Raw genomic sequence first — 22,169 nt, forward strand, 5'->3', positions numbered from 1 at the left:
TTTTCCCACGCCCCCGTCCCATGATGAGCGCATCACTCCAGCTTAGGAGGTGCTTTCAGACGTTGTCAGCAACAGAGACCTCAGAGCCACTCTGTAACCCTCTTTCTTCATGCCCCTCAGTTCTAGTTGTAAAATGCCTCTCCAGCCCGTCCTTTACGTGTTCCTCCCACCCATCGCTGCCCTGGGGCGGCCTGGCTGGGTCAGCCCTGCTGTCAGTGGGCTTTGGCCTCTGTGCTCAGTGCTCAGGGCTGCTGCAAACCAGCTCTGGTGGCCGCTTCCCTCCTGGAAGTCCTCAGTGGGGCCCCGTTACCACACCTGTGTTCTGGATGCTTTTTCTTTTCTTTTTTTTTTTTTTTTAGTTTTAGTTTTATATATTTATTTAACACAGATAGAGACAGCCAGCGAGAGAGGGAACACAAGCAGGGGGAGTGGGAGAGGAAGAAGCAGGCTCACAATGGAGGAGCCCGATGCGGGGCTCGATCCCATAATGCTGGGATCACGCCCTGAGCTGAAGGCAGACGCCTAACCGCTGTGCCACCCAGGTGTCCCCTGGATGCTTTTTCTGGATGTCCTTGAGTCAGCACTAAAGGGAAAGCTCTGTGTGCACCTGGTGGAAAGCATAGAAATGAGGCAGGACTGACCTGGCAGGGGCCCCTAGGGCTGTGGAGTCCAGCCTTTTCCTTTCTCCCATGAAGGGAGGGTGGGCCCAAAGGAATCCCATCAGGTAGCAAGTTCACTGGTACAGAAACCACAGGAATCAAAATGATTATTTTAGGATGTAAATTCCAGGGGCGCCTGGGCGGATCAGTCGTTGGGCATCTGCCTTCGGCTCAGGGCGTGATCCCGGTGTTCAGGGATCAAGCCCCGCATCAGGCTCCTCTGATGGGAGCCTGCTTCTTCCTCTTCCACTCCCCCTGCTTGTGTTCCCTCTCTCGCTGGCTGTCTCTCTCTCTGTCAAATAAATAAATAAAATCTTTAAAAAAAAAAAAAAAAGAAGTAGAATAGTTGTTATACCGAGAGTTTTGTCTTCTCCCAAGTTACAGCCAGGACTAGCTGCAGACACCAGGGGATTTTGAACCAGTAGTTTTGTTCATGATAATAGCTGATTTCTCCGTAGCTCAGATCCTGATTACAGTTGATCAAATAAATTTTGAGACGCTAAAAGAAAATCAAGATCAAGTGCTTTTTATTTTAAAGTTCATTTTATTCCTAGTAATTTAAAATATTTTGTTAAAACTCATTCTTCTTCCAAATGAGGGTGATTCAGTTCTCTTGTTGGCTTGTTGGTTTTAGACACTCATGGTGGCGTGGATCCGAGCAAACCTGTGTGTGTACATTTCTCAAGAGCTCTGGGATGACTTCCTTGGTGTGCTGTCCTCCCTCACGGAATGGGAAGAACTCATAAACGAGTGGGCCAACGTCATGGACTCCTAGACAGCAGTGCTGGCGAGAACTGTTACGGAGTTGAGATGACAAACCTACCTCTAGACAAACTAAGTGAACAAAAGTAAAAGAAGCAGCGAGACAAAGGTACTTCTACTCTTACAGAGAAATACCAGATGTCTGAGATGGAGGCGGAGTGTGTCTATACATATAGGCAATTAATGCATGGAATTTTGGAATAAACCATACAGGCCGTGTCTTTTTAATGGTGGTGTCGGATGGTGTTTCATAGCACTCTGTCCTCGTAGTAAGGATGATGAATTTATGAAGGGGCTGTGGAGGAAGAAAGAAGATGAAGGGGAGTAGCAGTAGTAGCAACAGGAATAATAATAATGGCTCGTGCTTGTATGTATTCTCTCTCTTCGCCCTCTTGGTAACTTCTGAGTTACTATCCAGGTATCACAGACAGAAACTGAAGTACAGAGAGTCCATGGTGATGGGCTCACTCAAGGTACCTAGCTGAGAAGTGGGAAAGCCAGAAATTGAAGCTGGGAAAGTCCAGCTCCGGGCACCACACTAGAAAGACGTATTCCAGTGCCTGCTTAGGCAAGGTAGAAAAATTCTGAGTGTTTCAGATGGGAGTCATTTTGGCTTTTTTTGTTTCTAGATAAAAGTTGTTTTGAGACCTCGAGTCAGATCAAGGTGGAAAACATCCATGGTGGTTTCTACTGGGGACAACAATTTGTCTTCATTACTGTTTTAAGGCTGTGACACAGTCTTGGGATTAATTCCCTTGTACTCCAATTTATTGTGTAAAGATTTTGAGGCAGTTCATAGAAGTACCTATAATACAATAGATAAAATGGGTAAGGACACTGGGGCAAATTTAAAGGGAGCGGAGTTGCCGGAGTGGTTAAGATGCCAGAATGCATGCCAGAGAGCCCCCTATTCTTGCTAGGGAGGGAGAAGGGGAGCAAGCTTAGATGTGACTCTGATCTTCACAGGGTTACAGCAGAGGATCACAGATTACAAATGGGGAACATCGACAGCTTAGGTGATACATAGCTTTTCTTGGTCCTAAAACTTGGGAGGAGTTTCTTCTCCCAAGATGCATAAAGTATACATTGCTTGCTTTGGGTAGACTATAGCCTCAACAATAGCCTTATTATAGACTGTATCAGCTTTTCCTGTGTGACAGATCACCCCAAAACATAGTGACTTAAAGGAACAGCCAGTTGTTTAAATCATGATTTTATGAGTTGGCAGTTTGGGTTGGACACAGTTGGGAGTTCTGCTGGATTCCCTTCTGTGTTTGTAGTCAGCTAGGCTGTCAAATAATCAGCCAGGCAGCTCTAGGGTTGGCCAGCTGTCAGCTGGGGCAGTGATGGGGGGACTTGGCCACATACCTTTTATTGCCCAGCAGGCCAGCTCAGGCTTTTTTGGTGAGGTTTTAGGTTTCCAGGAGCAGCAACAGGGCAAGCCCAGATTTTCGAACGCATTTCAAATCTCTGCTTGCTCATTTTGCTAGCAAAGCAAGTCATGTGATGAAGCCCAGGGTCATTGTGGGAGAGGCCCACAGAGGATGTGGATGTGGGGAGGTGTGAACCAATTATGGTGATTACTTAACCATATAAACATGTCATTAATGGGACTGATTCTTATAATATCTTCGCTGCAGTCTGTGAGTGGCTGTATTTATTTATAGGAAGGTAAACAATCTGAAAAACAGTTTATGGAATGATACAGAATGAATTCAATTATGTAATTAATGCCTTTGGCAAATATTTCTGATTGATCTATCATCTTGCTTATGAGGAGATAATGCTAAGTGAAATAAGTCAAGCAGAGAAAGACAATTATCATATGATTTCTCTCATCTATGGAACATAAGAACTAGGATGATCAGTAGGGGAAGAAAGGGATAAAGAAAGGGGGGTGATCAGAAGGGGGAATGAAGCATGAGAGACTATGGACTCTGAGAAACAAACTGAGGGCTACAGAGGGGAGGGGAGTGGGGGAATGGGATGGGCTGGTGATGGGTAGTAAGGAGGGCACGTATTGCATGGTGCACTGGGTGTTATGCGCAACTAATGAATCATCGAACTTTGCATCAAACACCAGGGATGTGCTGTATGGTGACTAACATAATATATTTTTTTAAAAAATTTTTTAAATTAAAAATAAAAATAAATTCAAATGTTCATTATAAAAATACTTGCCTTCTAAGCACTGGATTTGTGGAAACAAAATATACTCTCAGGAACCTGGGTGTGAAAACCACCCATAGGTGGCAGCCACCAGCACATTACCTGTGCAGAAATCTCTGTCTTGGTCTCTTATCTCCTGTATTTCTCTTGGATCCTTGACCACTCATTTGAAATACTTGACCAGAGCTCTAGGAGAGGAAAGCAGAGAAGTGATACCTAATTTTGCAACAAGAGAAGCTGCCGATTATATACAGTTGGATTTATGAAATCTGCTGAGTAACACAGGCTATGCAATGAATGATAAGGAAGTCAGCCTTTAGATTATTTTTCTTTTCTTATCCTTTATCAGGCTGTGTTCTATTCTCCGAAAGGAGCCACCGTGGGGAGATCCTGTTCTCTCAGCTGGCGGAGCCACCCGGATGTGGCCGAGCCAGTGCTATCGAGGAGCGCCACCACATCTGGGGCACGGGGAGCTGAGAAAGCAAGAAATATTGTTCGCCAGGATACAACTGGTAAACGTTTATTTAAGTGCTTCTGTGAGGTCCAGTTGCTATCTAAGATGGATTTATAGGAATAAAATGTTTTAAAAGCTTTAAAATTCGACTCAGAACATAAATACATGGCCTTTTATTAAGTAGGATGTTTCCGTATCTTTTAATTGTCTCTTCTGTTCTCTTCAAATCTGTTTTTGATACTTATTTCTGAATCATTCATTGTGAAAAAGAACTTGAGCTGTCACTACTGAGTGAGATATATGTTCAAAAGAGAGAAAATAGATATTTTGTTAGAAGCCTAAAACAAATAGATTCTCAGTAATCGCACAGCTGCATCATGTTGTTGAGCAGCGTGAATCTTAGTGTGGCGCTGTTCCAACACAGAAAAAGAGAATAATGCACATAGTTTGCAGGACTGGAGGGGGATATTGAAGTGCCTTGCTTCTGTTGGGAAGTGGAGCTTTACATGCCTGGGGCTGTTGTCCTTCTACCCTGTTCCCTCAGTGAAAAACAATGGAATGAAATCCACGGTCTCCACCCAGGCTCAGGCCAGATTCTCAGCTCCCTGAGGTCCAGCTCTGACCTGTGACCCCTACGTAGGACATAAGTCTTGCATGGGAAATGGCTGGGTGAACCAAGGTCCGCCTGTTCTCTAGGAGCTGTTCAAGAAGCTGCTGCCCCATTAGTGCCTGGGCTCCATCTGGTCCAAGCGCAACAAGCCTGGCAGTGAGCACCTGGCACCCACAGTCCGGGCCACTGTCGCCCAGTTCAACAGTGTGGCCAAGTATGTCATCACCACCTGCCTTGGCAACCCAAGCATGACAGCCCGGGATAGGGCCATGGTGGTGGAGCACTGGATCAAGGTGGCCAAGGTATGCAATGGGAAGCCCAGCCGAGGTGCTCTCCTGAGTCTCGGGCACTGCTCTTCCCTTGATCAGGTCTCAGGGTGGAAGGCCCTGGTCTTTGCCCTAGGACTGTGCAGTCCCTAGGCTCTTTGGTCCAGGGGCATGCTGACCTCCCCTTGCGTGGCCCTATGCTGGGATGCTCCGTTTCTGCCTGGCTCCTTCCTTGGAGTGAGGTAAAATCCTCCTCCTCCTCTGGGCCTCACGTGTGCCCTTCGGCAGGTCCCTGGACAGCGGCTTCCTCCAGCAGGAGCGCCTTCCCCTGAGGGGGACTGAAGCTTGAGAGCCAATCAGGTGCTGGCTCCCCAAGTGACATCCCATTCTCTTCCCTCCCCAGGCCTGTCAAGCCCTGAGGAACTACTCGTCCTTACATGCCATCCTCTCGGCTCTGCAGAGTGTCTCCATTCACCGCCTCGAGAACACGTGGGGGAAGGTTTCCAGGTGAGTAGGCCTCTCTCCATGGAGGGACCAGGATGGATGAGGGAGCTCCCAGAGGCTTGTCCTCTTCCCCCTCAGGCAGCTTGGACCTTCTGGGAGGCGGCAAACCCCGACCACAAGACCTGGGCTGGTGGGTGCGTCTCTCAGCCTTCCTGGTGAAGAGGCCACCATGCCTCCCGCTTTAGAAATCAGTTTTGCCAAATGTCCCACACGGGGCTGAGCTGCATTAAATCTCTTCACGTGTTTCCTTGACAGCCACTAAGCTCTCTGCCCATTTGAACCCCAAATTGACCCAAACAGTGTTTCTCAATGAATATGGGAAGGGAGGCCCAGGACGAGCCACATGAGAGCTCCCTCCCATGTCCTACAAAGACCTTAGTGCTCAGAGGATCCCAGAAGAAACCCTCAACCAGGCAGGTTGACACTTTGGGGTTCTCAAAGAAAAGGCACTCTCACTCAACCCTGCCACATTATTCGTCCATTGATCCTGCCTCCCTTGCCTCTGTTCAAGAAGCCATTGAGGATCTTTCAAAAGCTGTGCAGCAAGGACACCGCACAGGGCAGGAACCTGCTCATCAAGGTAGCCTGGAAGGTGGAGGTCTGGAAAGAGAGGAGGGGTGGGAGGGAACAGGGTCCTGCGAGGATGAAGTCGGGAATGGTCTGAAGCATTCCTTGGGGAGGGGAAGCCTTTGGCATGAATGTGGTGACAGCCTAGGTGAGGATGCTGTTGGCGGTGAGGGGGCAAGCAGGTGGTGTCCAAGCAGACTCCCTAGCCTTGACACCGTCTCTCTTAGTGTCGACAGCTGCTCCACATGGTCACCTGGGGTGGGCCAGGAGGCTGGAGCTTTTTCAGGGGAGGGTCCTTGTGGGCAACAGAGAACAGTGACTCATCCCACTCTCCCCCTTAGGACACAGGGTGTCGTGCCCTTCCTTGGCACTTTCCTCACCAAGTTGCTGATGTTGGATACCGCAGTGGAGGTCTATCTGGAGGTGGGTGAGCCTGAAGATTGTGGGGGATGGACCAGAATCTGGACCTTTGGGAATAGAGCACCCCTGTAATGAGCCCTGAGCTCTCAGGACTCGGCAAACCTACCCTGATGACAGCCTCAGAGCTGCGCCTGTGAGGCCGGGGTCTCTTGCCCATCTCAGCAATGAGTGAGGCGAGACTGCAGTAAGGACATGGCTCCCGGTGCCGAAGACTGGTGAAGCAGCAGAGCTTCCTGAAGGCAAAGCTGCATGAGGTCTGTCTGAGTGGACCTCAGCCTCCCCCGGTGAGTTTGCTCGTGGGGGGAGAATGAAGTCAGGACCCTCCACGTCAGCAAGCACCTCCGTAGCCGCAGCAGCCCCTTCCTGCCTGAGGCTTCGGCCTCCCCTACTGTCTTCTGAGAGGGTGGTGCTGCAGGGTCCCGACCTGTAGCCAGTCCATCTGCCCCATGTCCTCCTTTCTCTGGACCCCAGAGCCTGGCCTAGATCCCAGGCCCGCTATCTGTGTATGCACAGCCCCTCACGGGTCCTGGCCATGGTGCAGCATGAGAAGGGATGGGAATCAAGTGCTCCTAAGAACCAGGGGCCTCATTCTGATGGACTTTGTCTGCATTCCAGGGGAATGAGATCAACCACCACAAAAGAAATAAGGTGAGCATATGTGGCGCTTCCCGCAGGGAAGGGTAGGGAGTGGGCCTCAGAGATGTCCCTGGGAAGAACATTGCTTGGCTCCATCCCCTCCACCTCACATTTCCTGGGATCCCTTGAGAAGAAAGCAGTGCAAGTCCCATCCCGTTAGGAGATGGGGACAGAGCATGGCATCCAGGAGGACTTCCCGGAGGAGGGGCTACTGATACTCATCTCTGAGAACAGGTGGAGACCGGATGAATCTGCAGGGAGGAGGATGGCAATGTGTGCCAGGACCTGGGATGGGTGCCCGGTCCCGATGCTCTACCCTCACCAGACCCTGCAGCTCCCCGCCCCCCCTCCCAGGCTCCCTATACATCCTGTGCTTCTCTCTCTGCTCAGGAATATCAAGTCATGACAGACATCATGCTGCTCCAGGTGGCTGCCGAGAATTACACCCTAGAGCCCGAGGATCCTTTTTGGGCCTGGTTCCAGGCTATGGAGCCGCTCAGCGAGGCTGAGAGGTGAGGCCCATCAGGAGCTGGGTCGGTGAGGTTCGGGGTGGACTCTTTCTGCTGGCCACTCCTGGGATCCTCCTTCCCTGGGCAGCCTCAGGCCTTGTTGCCGGGGCGCCAGACTCCAGCTGTGGGCAAACACTGGCAGGGACTCTTGAATGGAAGCTCCTGGGCAACTCACAGGTGTCCCTCTGTCCTTAGCTACACCCTGTCCTGCCAGCTGGAGCCCCGGTCCTAGCTGGTCAGCAGCACTCAAGAAGAAGAACTGGCCGCAGTCAACCTCAGGGCTGAGCAAGTGTCCAGTGGCCCTGCAGGGATTCCTCAGCAGCTGCATCCTTGCGCCCATTTACTCCACACCCCTTCCCCCCATCTATTTCCTTATGTAGGGGGCACCATTTAGTTGTTTTAAACAGTCCCGTGATAGATTTGCATGTTAGGAGAGTAAAGCCCTTGTTTTGTTTTAGAGCACAGGTGTGTGGTTTGGGTCTTTTACTTCCTGCAGTAATGGAAAACTTGCACAGACTCTCATATTCGTTCCTGACCTAGGAAATCTCCCAGAGTCATCAGCTACTGTATGTGGGAGGAAGGAGAAGTGCCAGCCTTTCTCCCTAGCCACTGGAGGGCACCCCCAAATCCCCCTTACTCAGAGCACGCGTCCATTTCAGTCAGTGAATTTGGGTAAACAGCAGAGACAGCTCCTCAGAACTCCTGAGATTTAGAGGTTGCAGGGACTTTCCCAGGAATAGCAACAACCACTGAAAGTGGGAGTCTTTAAGACTTGTACGCCCCAGAACTCCTTCCTGCCCCAGGACTGGGGTTGCCTTTCTCCGCTCTAAGGCCAGGAAGACTGTGTCCTGCTTCTTCCGTTGAGATGCTTTTTTGGTTTAGTGTTTGGTTTTGTATTGCCCCCGTATTTGGAACTTGTTGTATTGTAGTTCAATCTCTGGAACTGCATCAGCACCTAGTGGGGAAAAACACGGAAGGAGATCAAATCCTGCGTGTGAAGGGGACAAAGCCAGAGGAAGATAATTTGCAGATGGACTCAGGGCAGGCAGGGCTTTCCAGCCTCAGTCTCCCCGTTGGCCGTTTACCAAGTTGGAATCTTTCTGGGATTCTTGTCAGTGATCTCTGGATACCCTTTCCTGCTTGTTTTGTGTGTTGGGAAAAGATGGGAGGGGTACCTTAAAGGGCACACCTGAGCCTGGTTCCATGAACATCTATGCTGACCTAGGAGCCAGGATTTCCAGCCTTCGTGCATCTCCTTATGCGGTTCTTCTGAAGCAGCAGTTCCCTCCAGGCCCCAGGCTCTGGGTCAGATGCACAATAGCTACTGTTCCCTGGCTGGCATCTGATGGATCAGGGACGGGCTCTTTCTTGCCAGGATAAGGGGCCATATCCTTGACCAGAGAAACCCCACACTCTCCTTGCTGTCCGTCATGACTTTTAGGTCCATGTTTTCTGAAGTCCATCATCTCTATTTCTTTTATAATAATTTTTTTTTATTATGTTAGTCAGCATACAGTACTTCCCTAGTTTTTGATGTAAAGTTCCATGACTCATTACTTGCGTCTACCACCCAGTGCACCATGCAATAGGTGCCCTCCTTAATACCCAACACCAGCCTATCCCAATCCCCCACTCCCCTCCTCTCTGAAGCCCTCAGTTTGTTTCCCAGTGTCCATAGTCTCTTGTGGTTCATTCCCCCTTCTGTTTACCTCCCCCTTTCTTCTTCCCTTTCTTCTCCTACTGATCTTCCTACTTCGTATGTTCCATAAATGAGTGAAACCATATGATAATTTTCCTTCTCTGTTTGACTTGACTTAGCATTATCTCCTCCAGTCCCGTCTATGTTGCAGCAAATGTTGAGAAATCGTTCTTTTTGATGGCTGAGTAATATTCCATTGTCACTAATATTCAACAGTTTACACACTCAGTCTCAGTTTGCACACTTACACTGACTTGTCCGAAATTAGGTACTCAGCCTGAGCCCCCAGACCTACTGGGTCCCCTGCACATTGAAAGTGAGCAGATGAGAAGCATCTCGCATGCAACTGGTTGCCAAAACAAAGCAGGGGTACGAATACTTCTATCAGACAAAACAGAATATAAAAAATAAAAGAGTAGTGGGTCACAAAGAAGGACACTGTGTCCCAATCATGGAGACAATGCAACAAGAAGATAGAACAATTTTAAATTTTTAGACACCCAGCATAGGAGGACCCAAATACATAAAACAGTTAATAACAAAAAGCAGGCAACTAATTGACTGTAATACAATACAGTAGGGGATCTAACACCCCCCTTCTATTAATGGACACATGATCCAAACTGAAAATCAACAAGGAAACAGTGGCTTTGGGTGATGCACTGGTTTTAACAGACGCATGCAGAACATTCCATCCTCCAACAGCACATACTCATTCCTTTCGATTGCACATGGAACGTCCTCCAGAGCAGATCACATATTAGGCTACCGAACAAGTCTCTACTAATTCAAAAAGATGGAAGTCATGGCATACATCTTTTCTGACCACAATGGTATGGACTAGAAATCAACCACAAGAGAAAAACCTGGAAAGACCATGAACACAAGGAGGTGAAAGAACACGCTCCCGAGAAATGAGTGGGTCAACCAGGAATTCAAAATAGGAAAAAAAATTACATGGAATCCAAGAACAATGACAAGACAAGCGTCCCAAAACTTTGGGATACAACAAAAGTGAATCTTAGAGGACCAGTTACAGCAATACAGGCCAGCTCCAAAAGCAAGAACAATCTCCCATCCCATCACCTGACACAAAGGGATCTAGCATAAGAACAGCAGAGAGCTCTAGAGCAGGGGATCAGCCTTGGCGCGTTGGAGCTCTTGCTGTTGGGCCCATGCATAGCTTCCGTCCTTGCTCAATTTCCCAGCAGGTATGGTGTTCTTTCCTTTCCTGCACAACAACTCCCACCATGTCCACCGGGGAATCAACCCTTTATGGAATTCTAGAATGCTAGAAACTGCCAAAAAGGCCCAGGAAACAACCATGCCTTCCCCATTTGGTATATCAAGGTGCCGATTAGCTTTCTCTTTGGGGAACATTCAACAGTGGTTTTTTGAGACATCGTCTTAGGCCCGGATCCCCTGGGGATCTCGTGAAAATACAGATTCTGATTCAGTAACACTGGGAGCGACCTGAGACTCTGCATTTCCAACACGCCCTCTGCGGATGCTGAGGCCACTTGTCCACGGACCACCCTGACAAACAGCGCCAGCAGGCCATTTGACCAAAATTATCTGTTTCACCACTGAAAACAGAATTTTCAGCAACAGTTTGGCCGCAACGAGGAGGTCTTTTTATTGCCGGGAAGATAAACAGCCAGGGCAGGGCTTTGTCCACACCTGCAGGCCTCTCCTCTTCTCTTCCAGGGCATATGGAGGCAGGATGGAAGGAGGTCAATAGTTTAGGAGCTTCTTTAGGTCAGTGGGTTTTCTTTCCTGTGCCCTCCTGTATCTCTGTGATGTGTGCAGAGCACAAAGTCCTTCCAAGAGGGATGGCCGAGGCTGAAAGGGGGTAAGGTGGGAGCCTGAGCTCCTGAGTCAGCCCTGGCACGTGGGCAGAGGCAGGTGCTAGGGGCCACTCTGTGTGTGGTGCACGGGCTCCCTCGCAAGTCCCCATGAACGGGCCAGAGGAGCTTCAGAGAGGACGGGCAGAAGACCCAATATTGCTCCAGGCGACAGAGGAGGGAAAAGACTGAGGTTGGTTCATGGCTGAATGGGCTTGGATGTGGCTGCAGGATGGAAAGTGGCTGCAGATATACTACAGCCCCGTTCAGGGTAGTCTTGATAGAATGCAGCGATGGGAAATTCTTTCGAGCATTTCAAAATTCTTTCAATTTTTTCAGGTGGTATGGAAAGAAAAGCAGCCTGAGGAAAGAATATACATTGGCTCGTGGCAGTGGTAGATGATTTGGCTCGTTGGTCAGGGACTGGGAGGAAGAAGGTTTATGACAATTAGTCCTGGGGAACAGACATGTAGGTGGACCCATGGGAGTGGGCACCAGGTATGATGATCTTTGCATCACACATTGACATCCACCCAAGTGCATTCAACCTGGAAAAGGCACTAAGCAGCCGAGTACATCCTGGCCACTTGATATCCATTCTAGCCTCTCACATTGCCCATCCCAGTGCTAGCATAACGGGCTCAGGAATGGACATGGTGACATGGATGGAAGGCAGGGCCCCAAGACCTTCCCATTTCTTCTTTCAGCAACTATGCTCTGAGCACTCAGCCTGTGCCAGGTGAGTTGGTGGGCCCCAGTGCAGTCTGCAAATGGCCAAGTTGTTTCTGCTGTTCTGATGGAGAACACCTTGAAAGCAAGATGTGTGAAAGAACAGAGCAGATATTATACTCCAGTTACCAGCACAGTGTAGTAGGGAGGGCTAGGGAGTCACAGGAGAGGAGGGTCTGGAAGGCCTCCACATGGTGACATCTGCTGGTAGCAGATTGACAAGAGGGAGCAAGAGCTGCACACCTCTGGGAACAGTGTGTCAGGGAGAGGGCACCACTGGGGCCAAATCTCTCAGACAGAAACTAGTTTGACCAGAGAAGATTCGGAAAGTGGCCAGAGTGGCTGGTGGAGGCTGGGAGGTGAGAACAAGAGATGGCAGTGGATGGGAGGGCCAGGTTACCTGAGTTAGCTATCTGTTTGTCTCTGAGAACACTACTAGAAAGCTTAGCACTTCTGAAGCGTGATATTTCCTAGCTCCCAATTCGGGGGGGCCTGGAATCTCCACACAGTTGAGACTGGGTGTTTCTGCCCCCAGGTCTCTGTGTGATGCAGTCTGCGCCTCACCCGAGGCCCAACTGTGGTAAGATTTGCTCCCAAGTCACTGATGTGACTAATGTCAGGATTTAGCTCAGACTCAACAAAGTGGGTTTAAGCGAAATCCTGAATTTGAGTTCTTTTCTGCCTATTAGCCTGGGCACTCCCTAGGTTCCTTCCTCTGTGGGCCTCTATGTAGGGCAGTTCTAAACACCAGTGCTTGCTTCCCCAGTGCAGGGATACAGGAAAGAAAGGAAGGGAACAGAAGAGAGTAACAGGAAAGTGACAATGTTTTGTCATATTCTCTTGGTCAGAAACCTATTAGCAACCAGGCAGTGGATAGACAGGGAGGTATATAGCACGGGTGGGGATCCCTGGGAGCCACTGTGGAGTCAACGTGGTGGTATAGTCAGCACATTTCATCCAGACCATGAAATGGAGGTAAGCTTTAAAGTCGATGTGTGTTATGTTAACATGGGTTTGACTCCTGTGTGGCACTTAAGAGACAAAAAGAAAGAACAAAGAGAAAACAAACAAAAAACCAGTCTCAAATGTAGAGCACAGACTGGGGATGGCCAGGTGGGGGGATGGGTGAAATAGGTCATGGGGATTAAGAGTACACTTATGGTGCTGAGCACTGTGTAATGTACAGAACTATTGAGTCCCTGCTGTTCACCTGAAAGGAATATAACACTGTCTGTCAATTATAGTGTAGTTTCAAAACTTAAGAAAAATCGGTCCTATGAGATCTAAGCTTAGAATACGCAGAGTTTCCTCATGAGGTCTCATCGGGCTGAACGTCAATCCACACGAAAGGTAAATGAAAATGTCCAAAGACAAAAGGACAGTCTGTTTCTATGGAAAGGCCAGGGCCCACCTCTGTGTTCACATAAAAGGTAACGTCCTATGCTACTGGCAGTTGGAGCAGAGTTTCACTCGAGTCCTATTGGAGCGATGCTCCTCTGGTGTTCTCATTCTACTTGGTTGTGTGTCTTTACGAAGTAATTGAAATAACGATTCCTAACCTTTGTCTCGTGGATGAAGCAATATTCGACTCTTGGTAGCCATCGAAAGTTTGGAGCGGGAACAACTTTCGGAAAATATTTAGCATTCGTATCTCTCATCGTGTTACAGATAAGGAAGCTGAAGCCCAACAAGGGCACCCGGGGAACAATAACACAGAGGAGGTTCTCCTGACACCTGGTTCAGGGTCCTAACTCATTGAGGAAGTGTGAAGAACGCCCAACCCTCCAGGGTCAATGGACATATCATTTGAACGTGTCATTTTTAAAGAAAAGTGAAATGCGGTCAAACATGGAAAGACAGAAAATAACATCCTTTTAAAGAAAATCCACTATGATCCTCTACACTGTTTCTTACGTTCCACATATGAGTGAAAACTGATGATAATCATAGGGGAAAGGAGGGAAAACTGACCGGGAAGCCATCAGAGACGGAGCAAAACCATGAGGGGCTCTTAAGCACAGAGAACAACTGAGGGTGGCTGGAGGGGAGTTGGGTGGGGGGATGGGGCAACTGGGTGAGGAGCATAAAGGAGGGCACGTGATGTGATGAGCACTGAGTGGTATATGCAACTGATGAGTTATTCAACACTACATCTGAAATAAGGATGGACTGTATGTCGGCTAATCGAATTTCAATAAAAAAATAACGGAAATCCAAGGTTCTGTGTTTTCTTGTTTTCAATACGAAAAATACCGGATGATTTCTTTTCTTCCCACAAGCAATGAAGGGAGCTAGCCTATTCAAGGTGAGGCAGTTTTCAGGGCATGCTGCCTTTTTCATTTCAGCCCTAAAGAGACTTTCAAACATGCTTTCAGTTCCAGGCCTCTTGCCCTTCGAGTCCATTCTGAGCACCCTTGACAGGGTGGCAAAAACTTTGTTTCTTCAAGGTGGGTCACCTCAAGCAGGTAACATCTGTACTTGCCACAGAGTTACTACAGGTGTGCACCCTCTATCACTTACAAGTGCCTCTCGACAAGATTTCCTCACAGGCGGCATGAATACTGCTGGCTGATGGTTTTCTCTTTGATGACATTGATCCCATTTTTTCACTTGCACGATGACTGGGAGTCGGCTCTCGGTCTCATTCCTGGTGGTGATACAGCTCTCCAGCTCCCCCTCAAACATGTCCATCTCCTCTCTCCCAGAGAGGAACATGCAGAACTTAGGGACCATGGGGCGCCTGGGTGGCGCAGTCGTTAAACGTCTGCCTTCAGCTCAGGGCGTGATCCCAGCGTTCTGGGATCGAGCCCCACATCAGGCTTCTCTGCTGGGAGCCTGCTTCTTCCTCTCCCACTCCCCCTGCTTGTGTTCCCTCTCTCACTGGCTGTCTCTGTCAAATAAATAAATAAATAAAAATCTTAAAAAAAAAAAAAAAACTTAGGGACCATGAACTGGGAACACAGAGCAAACATATAAAGGTCTTGCCTGACTTCAGCTCAGCATAGGAGGGACATACTGTTCCCCTTTGGTTTGACCCCAGTGTAATTTAGTACTCTAACCTTCTTTGCCATTGACTCCAGACAGTGGCTCACCAAGACGGGAGGGATACGGAGTTCCTTGCAGACACGCCCACACACCATGTTCATCACCGTCTAGCATGTAAGACTATGTCCCTCATCTGATTAAGAAACTCTTCAAACGTTAATGGATCAGAGTGCAATGAAAGTCTAACTTGGAAGAAGGGCTGAGCTCGGGGATCCGTCCAGTCATATGTCTCACTGCTCCCATCATCCACGTAGGTGCTGCACAAAATGGACAAGGTCCCATTTCCAGTACACAGCTCATGCTGGCCCATCATACATATTCCTATCCTCTTGCGATCACATAGCGTCATGACCCCATCATCATGCCCGTGCTTCTCCAGTTCATGCTGCTCTCTTACTCCACTAATGAACCTTTTTCATCTCGGAAGTGCAGCCCAATAATATTCATTTTCATAGCTTCACAAAATAGGATTTGGCCATGCTTTAATGGATATGACCTGCAAGGCACAGGATAGAAAAGAAAAATAAATTCACGTACAGGACATTCAGAATACTTACAATCTTTGTGACGTTAAAGACATTAGCAATGAAGTAAAAACACAATCCACAAGATGGGAGACCATATTTGCAAACTGTCTATCTGGCAGGGGCTCAATATCCAGAATGAATAGAGATCACATGAACTCAACAACAGACAACAAAATGAATGCAATGCGTGAATGTGCAAATTGGGAATAGGCATATCCTCAAAGATGTGCACGTGAAAAGAAATTTGAAAAGATACATCACTAATGTTAAGGGAAATGCAAATTATAAAAAGCAATGAGATACCATTTTACATCCTTTAAGATGACTCTTCCAAAAAAAAAAAAAAAAGCAATCAGAAGGGAAAAAAAGAGCAAGTGTTGGCCAAGATGTGGAGAAGATGGAAGCCTTATTCAATGTGTGTGGTAGGGATGTTTAACAGCATAGTTGTGAAATCAGTATGGTAGTTTCAAAAAAAATTAAAATTAGACTTACTATGTGTTCCAGTAACTCCACTTCTGGGGTGTATACCCAAATTAATTGACAGCATGGTCTTGAAGACATATCTGAACACACATTTTCATGGCATCATTATTCATAATAGCTTAACCATGAAAGCAATCCAAGTATCTGTCGAGGGAGGAACAGATGTTGTATGTACACATATTGGAATAGCATTGATTCTTCAAAGTGGAAGAAGACATTGACATATGCCACAACATGGGTGAACCTTGAGGATATTATGCTAAGTAGATGAGTATTCATGAAAATACACACTTTGACTTCACTCTTAGGACCTACCTAGAGTAAATTGCCAAAGACAGTAGAATGGTGTTGCCAAGGGCTGGAAGTAGGCGGTCATCGGAAGTTTCTGATTCATGGTATAGAGTTTGAGTTTTACAAGATACAATGAGATGTGAAGCTGGGTTACAGGGAGGTTGTTCAAACATATTAATGCATGGAATACCCTTAGAATGTACTCCATGAACTTAATGGACTTAACGACATGAAAATAAATGTAAACTGCAAATACGGAGAAACGAACTCAGGACAATTTCGTCTAGCCATTTATATCCTTTTGTTTAGGTCCTATCTCAGACATTTTGCTTCAGCCATTTTCCATGAGGCGACTTTGATCAAACAAAATGTTCTCATTCTGTGCCCACTTGGAAGCTTACAATCAGAATTTTCCAAAACATGAACAGTTTTTTCAAAAGTTACTATCTGACGTCACTTATTAAGACTTTCTATTCTTTGACAAATTGTTAAATGGAACAAAATTTTAAAATTCTATTTCATCTGCTTTAATTTTAATTCACTGATTTTTAATTTCAGAATCAACTTTCTATGCCAATGGCTTGAAGTTTTTAACCCCTAGGATAACCTACTGGCTTTCGGTTCTGCTGTTTTCAGTTTTGTTTACGTGACGTTCTTTTTACCATGTCCAATTTCCTGATGCTCTCTATGAATATTAAAATATTTTTTTGCTCCAGTTGTTTTGATACATTTGACATACAGAACTGTGTATGTTTAAGATACCTGGCGTAATGATGTTCCTTTCGTATACTGTGAAACGATCGCCAGAATAAATTTAGTCCGCCGCCATCATCATCTCTAGAGATACAAAAATGAAGTAAAAAGAAAAGAAAGAGAGGTTTTTCTTTGTGATGAGAACTCTCAGAACTTGCTCTTTTCACACCTCTCAAATACACCATAGAGCAGTAATGAACTGTAGTCCTGGGGTGTACTGTAAATCCCTATTCCTTATTGATCTGAAACTGGAATTTGTACCTTTTCACCATTCACTCAGTTCCCGCACCCCCTCCGCCCTCTGCTTCTGGTTACTTCTATCTGATTTCTTGTTCTGAGTTAGTCTTCCTCCTTTTCTCTTCTTTGTCTCAGATTCCACAGAGAAGGGAAAAATAGAGATCCTGCTCCTTTGCTCTGTGACTCTGCAAAGGCACTGCGTTGAGGACCCCCGAGAAAAGGCATGGCTTTTTTTGCTGGTGTGCCTGCGTGGAGCTGTGCCACCAGAGCTGGAGAACTGGGTGCAGGGCGCTTCCTTGTCCATGGTACCTGGTGAGTTCTGCTGGAGGAACTGGAGCAGGAAGAGTCAGGCAGAGGCCATTGTGGTTGTCGCCCCTGCCCAGAAACAGCTTGAAAGTTTTAGTAGCATTCTGCAGTCTAGGTGCTTAAGAGGGGAGGTGGGCTCCAAGATCTTCTCAATTATTCATTGAGTAACTACACACTGAGCACTGCCCTATGCCAGGTATCTTGCTGGGCCCGTGCGCGGAGCTGAAATTACCTAGGGCTCCTTTGCTTTAGGAGCTCCCAGTCTACACATGGACCAAAGCTCCAAAGTGAACGCACGTAAAAGAAAAGAGCAAGCGCTCTGTACTCGGAATGAAGTGTGCTACGGAGGAAGGCTGGGGAGTCACTGCATGGAAAGATATGAAAGGCCTCACTGAGGCTGAGGTTGCTGAGAACAGATTGACCAAAGGGAGCTAGGCCTGCACACGTCAGGGAGCAGCGTTTCAGGAAGAAGTGACTTGTGCTGCAGACACTCAATAACAGAAGCCAGTTTGGCCAGAGGAGTGAAAAAGGCAGCCAGGGTGGCTGCAGGGACACTAGGAGGAGAGCAGAGGGGAGGGAGGAAGGCAGGGACAGATGCTGAGGCCTGGGAGACTGTTACTTATCTAGAGTTGCCCCGGGACTGCATTGCCCTGATACCCTGCATGTGCAGGTGCATCGCTTTAATTTCTAACAGTATTTGTGGGTGAAGAATGCGGGCCCAAATTAGCATGGTTCCCCAGGCTCAAGGTGTGTCAGTGGCTGCGGCTGTGACCAGGGCCATACTGGAAGAGGATTTTGTCATAAGTTGGCTCACGTGACTCGGGATGCCATCTGGACTCAGAACCTGAGTTCCTGTGTGTCTTTTGGCCTTGGCACTGCCTCCGTTCTCTGTCCTGTGAGCCTCTGTAGATGGCAGCTCAAAACATCGGTGCTTGGTTCAGGTTCAGAGAGAGAGAAGAAGAAGGGAAAGGGAAGGAGTGAGTAGTGGAACATCATGGAAAGTAACTAGGGAGTGAGAAACTCTTTGCATGACATGTAGACAAGCTCTAGGCATGGTACTTCATCACGTTGAATATGTCCTGTGGGTCAAAAGCCAGTCACTGACCACTTAGCGGTTACAGTCTGATGCCTATACCACAGGTCAGGATCCCTAGGAGCCATGGTGAAAGCCGCTCCCCTCATAGACCCAAACGAGGTAACGGGGTCTCGTTCTTCATATAACGGGAAACAATTGCATGGTTTTACTACAGAGGATGACAATGCCTGCATCTTCTTGCTTTTCCAGACCATCATGGTGCCCACCTTAAAATGAGGCCAAGAGGGAAAGTGACAGTTGCAGTATTACAGGGCTGGAACCCAGGCCTCTTCTGAGCAGCACTCCATGCCAAGTCCCACCCCTTCTTGTAATTCTTCCATCTTGAAAATTGTGCCTCAGATACACAGGGGACCACCCCACACATGTAATAAATACTCTTATCCACAGACACCAGAGGATGTGCCAAGGAAGTAGATTCTAGCCTGATCCCCACACTGCAGGCTGGGAAAGTGGGGACTACGTGAGAGACACAATGACATAGGACATACAAGTGCGCAAAGAAACACAGAACGTAAGGTCTGAATTCAGCTCTGCCTCCTGAAGCTTCAGACCCTAGTTCCATTTCCAGAGAGTGGTGGCTATGGCCTTTTTGGCTCATTGTGTCCAGTTAAGGAGATGACATGGGGGAGAAAGCTAAGGAGTCAACTGCCAAGAAGGGGCTCTGGATAGGTCTGACTGAACACATGGTCCCAGGGATTAGAATCTTGAAAGAGTGACCTCACTTCCTCTGTGATAGGCCCCAACTGAACTTAGAACTCTGGTAACCGGGCACCCAGATTCAAAAGACAACCTGCTCTCCAGCTCACTTTGGTGGAGACGTTCGAGAGAACAGGATGTTCTCTTGCTGCCTTCCTCCCTTCAGGGTCTCTGGGCCCAGGCAAGCCCAGAGAGAGAGACTTGCAAATAATTGTAGACGGCGGCTCAGCCCGCTTTTCCGAGCCCTCTGGACATGTGGCAGGAGACACCAACAGGTAACACGAGGCAGCTCAGGGCAGCCCACTGGAGAGCAGGCAACAACTGTGATGCCACCTCAGCAGGCCCACACCTCTTGCCCCTCATTATGTGTGTCCCTGTGTGTGTGTTGGGGTGGGGGGCTGGTTGTCTATGTGTAGAGAAGGGGACAGAGGATGTGGGACACACCCTTCCTGGGCAGAAGGAAGCAGCCAGGTGTTGGAAGCCTGGCCCATCTTTCATGTTCACACCCCAGGTCATAGCAGGCAGGATGAGAAGCTGAGCACTGGGGACCAAGCTCAACTACCTCGATGTTAATCATGAGCTCTAGAGTTTCATCCGGCTACCTCCTTGCTCGATGTCTTTTCAGCTGCCCCTCTTTGCCTCAACTAGAGAACAGGATTTCTAATGCGGGTGGCCCCTTGTGGCAATGTCCTGGGAGGACACTAATGTCTCTTGACCCCATGTCTATGGGGCACTGCATTTTCAGAGCTGCACCCAGGAGGTCATCGAAGAGCTGGTCTGGGACTTCAACTACAACGCCCTAGACAAGTGGCAGGTGCACCAGGCCACCCAGGATCAGTGCCGCTCTGAGGTGAGAATGGGAAGAGGGTTCCACACACCCAGGGCCCCCACACAAATATGGGGACAAACCTGGGGCCCTCCCATGGTGTTTCCACATGAGTGCCCCACAGGCCCAACCACAAAGTCATCCCAGTATCCACACCTCCACCACCAGCTGTGGGAGAAAGTAGGAAGACACTCTTCCCATAGGTGGGAATGGTAGAGAATAGTGTTCGTGTTTTTTGCAGTTTGGGGCGTGGGTTATTCTGTTTCATTCTGTTTTGTGTGACTTTTCCCGCAGCCATGAGTGTCTTTGCATTTTGCTACTGTTTTGAGTATTTTCTTGACTCACCCCAGCCATCCTGTGTAGAACCCAGCTCCACTGTCCTTGGAGAACGTGTCCAAGGCCTTATGAATCCTCACCCCACACAGGGTGATTGAACATAAAAGGAACGGTGGGAAGAAGCCATTCTATATGTTCCTCTGTAACGTATCACCTCTCAGAGCACATCGACTCATTGTATGTCCCCCGGGTCACAAGCTGTGTCCTCATATGTCTTTTTGGACCTCCATATGGGAGGTTGTCTGCCACCGTGAATCAGCCTTTCAAGCACGGATTGGGTGCAAGGCCTCTGATGCCTCCTGGCCCAGGTAGTGGACTCTGTCTTTTCAGAGTTCAATCCAGGCCATCTTTGAGGAGCTGCTTGCTCCAAAGGCTCAGCTACTCCATCTCCCTTGACAAGCAGCAGGTGCCTCAGCCCACAACAACATCCAATGCTGGTCTGGGGTGAGAACAGGTCCAGATTGATGTCCAATCTCAGGACCCACAGATGATCACGGCAAGGCCAGAACCCACACTAGAAACAACCAGCTCCCCTGGGGCCTGCCGAGGAAGGTGGATTTCCCCTGAACCTTTCTCCCCACCTTAGGAACAGACCAGGCCGCAGCAGCATAGGGAAATGCCATGCATTCCATGCTCTGGACAGTTCTCAGGCCCAACGTCTATGATCTTGAGCAGCGTTGGAGATGCTAAGCCTCTGCTTTCTCCTGTCTGCAGTAGGGATGTTGACTGATGACTCAAAGGCATACAGTTCTTAATAAAGCCTATTCAGAGAGAGAAAGGCTGTGGTGGCTCAGCTAACAAGATGTGTTGAAGTGACCAATGCTTTCTCATTTCACCCCTAAAGGCAATTGTACTTTCAAGCCTAGAGCCTTTTCTAGGTGGGCCCTCAAGTCCCTTTTCTTGCACAAGTTCCCGAAGGGATGGGACTCTCTGGTCTGAGCCCCAGACCCTGATCATCCTGGTGGTTCGTGGTGTTGAAGCTGACTCCATTGCCCCCCACACCCCCCTTCTCTACCTGGTGGGAAAAGGAATCATCCCTGTCCCTGGATGAGGCCCAGACGATGCTGAGGCTCCAAGAAGGCACAATGGAGCGTTTCGTACAGTCCCTGGTGCCATCCTTCCCAGATGGGAGCATCTCAACCACCTCAACGATCTTCTGCATGTACGAGATGTTCACTTCAGCCACACAGGTCCTGGGCCAGCAGTTCAATAGGTGAGTGCCCACCCCATGCACAGCACAGGGTGAGCCTCCCATCTACTGGGTGTACATCTCGGGAATGGCACTACCCCTCTCTGACCTTCCCTTTCCTCTTCTGAAAAGTGGGGTGGTTAAGAGGATGAACCTCATACAGGTACTGTAGGAAATCATGGGAGGAAACATGGCACGGGCTACTCTGGTGCTTGGCTCTGTAGAAAGGGCTCCTGGACGTGCTGGGCATCTTCTTGCTTAATAGTTCTCTCTCTCCGGTCAAGAAGCTCTCAAGTGCAACCCTCACAGGCCGGTGGCCCTTCTGGGTTGACGAAAGGAAATGCAAAGCAGGCAGTTTCTCTATGTGCAAAGGACTTCTGAGATTCCATCTAGATGGTTCTGGTAGTTGTCCTTTGTGTGAGCAGCTCAGGGGCACACTGGGAGCAGGCAGACCAGCCCACGGGCCACTCAGGATTTGGAAAGTGCGGGCTGGGAAGTAGTCGTTCAAGAATGTATATTAAGCACCTAGGAATGTGAATGGAGAGAGGAGATACAG

At 48.4% G+C, this 22,169-nt stretch overlaps 1 long non-coding RNA gene across 1 annotated transcript; it reads left to right on the forward strand.

Annotated features, from left to right (window-relative positions):
• Positions 1 to 1,294: 1,294 nt before the first annotated feature.
• LOC125282072 (uncharacterized) lies at positions 1,295 to 21,706 on the forward strand. Its single transcript, XR_008959667.1, has 8 exons — positions 1,295 to 1,530; positions 3,940 to 4,102; positions 4,741 to 4,956; positions 5,324 to 5,427; positions 5,936 to 7,059; positions 7,438 to 7,559; positions 20,008 to 20,112; positions 21,453 to 21,706. It is a non-coding gene; the product is annotated as an uncharacterized LOC125282072 (long non-coding RNA).
• The last annotated feature ends 463 nt before the right edge of the window (positions 21,707 to 22,169 follow it).

Source organism: Ursus arctos, unplaced genomic scaffold (assembly GCF_023065955.2).
Source record: "Ursus arctos isolate Adak ecotype North America unplaced genomic scaffold, UrsArc2.0 scaffold_16, whole genome shotgun sequence".
NCBI classification, from domain to species: Eukaryota; Metazoa; Chordata; class Mammalia; order Carnivora; family Ursidae; genus Ursus; species Ursus arctos.